The following is a 5,609-nucleotide window of genomic DNA, read 5'->3' as shown; positions in this document are numbered from 1 at the left end:
TAGCTCCAATCAACCTTTTCATATTCTTTCTAAAATTATGCCATTGGGTGATCAGGCAAATGTCTTTATTGACACTTAGCTCTCATGATTTGTTGAAATTCATCGAGTCTTTTTGAATCAAACTTTGCACCTTCTGCTTGAAAATAGGGTAGGTTTCTATGGAGTGACCCATGTTCCCATTATCGTAATCACACGTGGCATTAACATTGTACCATTTGAAACAGGGTGGCTTTAATGTTTTCAAATGAATTGGAGATACCAAGTCATTTTTGACCAATTTGGGAATAGATTAGTATAGGTTATGGGTATAAAATCAATGCGATCTTTCTCTTGGTTGTTCCTAAATCTTCTCAAACCATTTACTTGGTCGTTAGGCTTTAAAACTGGTGTATTAATAAGACTAGACCCAAATGTAGGTGTTTGAAAGTTTGGTTGGTAAGAAAGTGGATAAACTAGTTGTGGAACAGGTTGGTAAGGGAATTGTGCAATACTATTAATAGTGGTGCAGCAAATAGGATGAACAAGTTGAAGGTATGGAGCATAATTTTTGAATTGTTGTCCCTCAAAACTCACAGCTTGATAACTAACAGTGCAAAATGTGGCTTTACCTATGGGTTAGGTTCTTAGGCTGCTATATATTGTTTGGGTTAACTTTAAAGGTTCTCAAATTGTTATTCACATCATTGTCTATCATAGATTAGTAAGGTACTCCAATTCTTGCCTATCATAGGCTATAAACGAAAAGTGTTCAATTTGAATAAAAGCATTTCACTAGCTTATGCGAAAGCATGAAATCTTATAAAGGCATAGGTACTTTACTCTTTCCTAAGAGATGGAGCTCAGGTGTCGAGCTCATGTTATGCAAGTGCTATGAAAAATAATAATAATAATAAACAAATAAAACACAAACAAGAAAAGAAAAAAATTCTTAAATTTTAGTAAGTCAGGCTTGGATAATAAGAAATCATTTTCTAGCTTGACTCTTAGTTTTTTACAGCAAAGTCACCAAATTGTCAAAACGTATAGATCCGTAGATCTATCACTAGATATAAATTTAAATAATCGTCACCAATTTTTTTTATTTAGGTATGTTTGGTTATCTAATTGAATTTGTCTCATTTTAAAAAAGAATTCCAAGCTTGACTTAAGTATTTTTAAATTATAGATTCTAGTCTATTAAACTAGATTTAGGCCCGGGAGTACGATTATGCATGAGAAAGATTATAATACCCTTATAAGCATATCCAAAATATGGTACCAATTTAATTTCAAGTTATCCAAACTTTAAAATATTTTTATAATTTTACTAAATAATTTAATTATTGAAAATTGAACCTAAAATTACTTTAATAATTTGGTAGTAATTTAAGATAATTTTTTCTTCTTAAGAGTATTTATGAAGATTAGTGTCATACTCGAAAGAGGCTCCGTCTTCGAATTCATTTAATGTTTTTGTAAAAATTTGTTTGTGATAACGAGATTTAGAAACTTAGGATTGAAAATTCTTATCTAAATTTTCTAATATGTTGGTAAAATTTAGAAAAGATTTTCTCATATAAGAATTTACATAGAAAATACTATTTGCAACACTATTAGTAATTCTATTATCGGAGATTCAAAATTTTATTTTTATAAAATAATTTATTTTCAGAAATGTCTCTTAATATGTTGGTAAGATTTTTATTAAAAATTATCCTCTAATATATTGATAGGATTTTATGAAAATTTTTTTTTTTCACAAAAGTTAGGTTATAAATTCTTCAATAATTTGATAGAACTCATAAAAAAAATTAAATTCGTAAAAAATTATCTAATAATTTAATAAGACTTATGAATTTATTTCAAAAATATGTTTTTTTAGAAAGGGAAAAATAAATTAAAATAAAAAAATTATCAAATAAGTTGACAGCGTCACGGTTTAGCTTGACTAGGACTTGGCTTGGTTGTAAGAACAAAAGATGGTTGTAAAGGTTCAGCTTGGCTAGAACAGTTAAGCTTGGCTTGAAGGAGGCTGCTAGGAATTGAGTTTTGTGTTGCGGATCGGGTTGAGTTCAGTAGAAACACACAAATCCTTAGATCTTATTCAAGCTTAAAATGATGTCATCTTAAGACTCCATAAAAACCTCAAATTTGTCTTTTCTTTAAAATTTCTTTTGCTTTCTCTCTCTACTCTTCTTCCCCTCTCTCTAAAATGGATTTTTGGCTATCGGATTCTGCAAACAGCCATAAAAAATTCTTCAATTCATTAGAAACTTGATAAAAAACTGGGTTCTTCGATAGGGAACTAGAAATTTGATCGGAACTAAGTTGGCTAAAAAATTCATATAAAACCTAGGAAACCAAAAACTTAAACAAGAACCTACCTAAAAAAATTCCAGAATTCAAACCAAATTCCCAAAAAACAACCCTAAACCCAAAAATTCAATCTAAACTCAAAACTTCAAACTAAATGTCGATTAAATTCGTAGAAATTCAAAGAATCCCAAAACCCATCCCAAAATTTTTTAAGAACTTTCCAAAATCAAAACAAAAGCTCAAAAAAAAATTGAACCAAATAGAATTAATATACTTAAACTCCACAAACTCCAAAAACTTGATGGATCCAATCAAAACATAAGAAATTCAATTCCCATATCCCAAAATTAAAAACCCAGAGAATTTCAACGCTTAAATTGCTTTCAATTACTAATTGCTTTCTATATATGCTTGCTATCCGTGATTGTTCTGATTGTTCCCCCATATGATTTCTATATATTTTTTTGTGTCTCAATGGTTTTGTTCTGATTGTTCCCCCCATATGATTTCTATATATTTTTTTGTGTCTCAATGGTTTTTACATGGGGATTGAAATCCCAATTCAACTAAAGAATTCACGATCTTCGAGATTTTCAAAAGTTATTTTTATGTAATCTTTTTTTTCTTCATTAATTGGGAATTATGTTTTTTCAAAATTATTCAATCAATTGATTCAGGATATTAGGTTGAATCTAAATCGAATTCCAAATTTTTTGTCAATTTATGAATTTTTTTTTTTACTTCTTGATTTTGACCTTTTTTTTAATCAAAATAAACCATTAAATAAAATCTAACTATAAATTAAAATCAAAATAAAGATTGAAATTAAAACCAAATTGTAATTCAAAATTTAAAATTTTGAATTTTTATTTTATTGGACTTAAATTTCAATCAAGGTCTAATTTACGATCAAACGTTTATTTTAATTCTTAAAAAATTTTCAAACAAATGAGATATTTACAGTGAAAATGGGGGAAGTTAACCTCCGCTTTTGCTTCTACTGCAAGTTTTGAGTGATTGAAGGCAGCGATATGAATTTGGAGAGGAAGAATAATTTGAAGGAGATGTTGTCAATTTCTTCTTTCCCCTTCACAGGGCTTACCTTCAATTCTATGACTCCTGACTTTGGTAGCATTTAAAGTCAATGGAAGAACACAGTTGCAGAAAAAGCCTATAATACAAAAAAGATGACACCAGTTTATACATTGTCTTTGAAACAAAGGTTATTAGAAAACCAACTGAATTCTGCTAACAGTATATAAAGAAAATTCATAAACAAAATTTTAGGTAAATATGATAAATTGTATATTTGTATTTATTTATTTTGTGTAAAAAAAAGCGAAATATATATATATATATATTTTTTGTTTTTCTTAAACATTTTTACTAAAATTTTGTTTATCACTTTCCTTGGCAACTTACAACAGCAAAATTTAATTGAAAAACCAATTTATTTAAAAAAAATAAATTAATAAATAAAAGCAATGTTTCTTGGTCTTACCAAGTCTAGCAAGACGATTAACCCAACTCGGGATTGGATTCCCAGTCAACCTGATGCAAGCATCATTGCAGAAATGGTTGCAATTTTTGGTGATTAAATCGTAGGCATTTCCTTTGTACTCCTTTGCTAAATCCTCCATTACTCCCCTCACATCTGCTGGCCCCAAATCTGTTTTTCCAATCAAAATTGATTTCCTAAACATGAACCCATCACATTGCTTTGGTTTTGCTTCAAATATTCCAGTAGTTGGGTATTCATGAGCCCCAAAGGCATATTCAGTCCCATGAACTGCCCAAACAAAAAACATAAGTTCAACAGATTTGGAAACTGTCTTTTGAAACAGACAGCAGAAGCTCACTTCAGCTAAGGTTTTCTGCTTTTTCATGGATCTAAAATGGAAAAACAACATCTAACAAAAGTTCCCTTTTAATATCAACGAACAACAAACCAGATTTTCAGACAACTTAAGTACCAGTTTTAATGATTCAGCACAACAACCAAAAAAACAACATTAAACTAGTTAGAACAACCCAACAACAGATCTAACTTCCAAAAGTACAAGAATTACAAAACATATACTTCAAAAAGTGAAAGTTTCAAAACAAAAGAAAAAAAAATGTTAATGGTTCCAAGAAAACTAACCTTGAACGCCAGAATGATACACCCCGAGTCCAAACCAATAAGCATAGCCATTAATTGGTGTTAGATCATACACTTTGAGATATACTGGTACTGTTCCTGTCTCTTCGCAACTGGAATTTTTTCGACATAACATTTTTTTTGTTAGGAAAAAAATTTAACTTACGCTTAGGCTAAAATTTTTTACTATATAAATGTGATGAAAATACAATTAGCTCAATCACTTCACTTATTGAAGATTGCAAACAGAATATTAAAAAAATATACAAAAAAAAATAAATTTAATATAAAGTTTTGATTTTTAAAATTTTGAAATCTGATAAAGAGAATGAGAATCATCTGATTATGGCCACCAACGGCGGCTTAGAGTGCCGCACCGGATTTTTTTTTTTTTTTTTTTATAATTTAGACCAAGGTTGATATATAAAATCCCGTATTTGATTAATAGGGCTTAGAGTTTGAGGAAAATTACGATGATTGCCATTGTGAGATGTGTTTAATGTTTATGGTACAATGTGAGGTATCATAATGTAACATATGGTTAGAATATTTAATTTTAATTTTTTAAAAAAATATTTAGGGATAATATCATATTTGACACTAGTTTTATAAAAAAAATTTCTAGTGCAAGTATTTTTATAATATGCAATGTGGTAAATGTATTATTATTTCATATAACAATGTAGTCCAATAATTAACATTGATAATACTTTTAAAATGTAAGTATTACATTAAAAATTTTATTATAATACGAAGTGTCAAATATAATTTATCCCTTTCTTTTGCTAGTTTATATAAACTTAAAATTAATGAAACTTTTGATGAAAGACTAATTTATTTAGAAAATATATTCAAACTTAAAATTTTAAAATCAAAAGCCATAAGCTAAAATTTATATTTGTTCATAAGGTAAATTTTACTATATATAAAAAAATGGTTGTGAAAGACGGGCAATAAAGGTGGATGTGGAGGAAGAAAAGTAAATCATTTGTATGAAAAAAAAAAAAAAAAAAAAAAAAAGAAAAACCCTTGATTATTGGAGTGTTTTGGGTATTTGTCGTGTATTGCTAAAGTCAAAAATGGAGGCTTAGAATGATTTTGCCCCAAGACTCGGGTAATCAAGAGTCAAGTAATAGCGTGCTTGACACCCTGAAAATTGAAAGGCTGATTTCCT

General features: G+C 28.7%; 1 pseudogene across 1 annotated transcript; it reads right to left on the bottom strand.

The window, feature by feature from the left end:
* Positions 1 to 3,173: 3,173 nt before the first annotated feature.
* On the bottom strand, positions 3,174 to 4,839 carry LOC111280950 (deSI-like protein At4g17486; annotated as a pseudogene). The gene is made up of 3 exons (XR_016335006.1): positions 4,439 to 4,839; positions 3,797 to 4,084; positions 3,174 to 3,466 (listed from the first exon to the last, which is right to left on the bottom strand). The product of XR_016335006.1 is annotated as a deSI-like protein At4g17486 (transcript).
* Positions 4,840 to 5,609: the final 770 nt, after the last annotated feature.

The sequence above is a fragment of the Durio zibethinus genome, chromosome 28, assembly GCF_047325235.1.
Source record: "Durio zibethinus cultivar Kanyao isolate XHJ-2024 chromosome 28, ASM4732523v1, whole genome shotgun sequence".
NCBI classification, from domain to species: Eukaryota; Viridiplantae; Streptophyta; class Magnoliopsida; order Malvales; family Malvaceae; genus Durio; species Durio zibethinus.
Note: the sequence above shows the minus strand (reverse complement) of the source record. Positions and strands in the feature narration are given on the sequence as shown.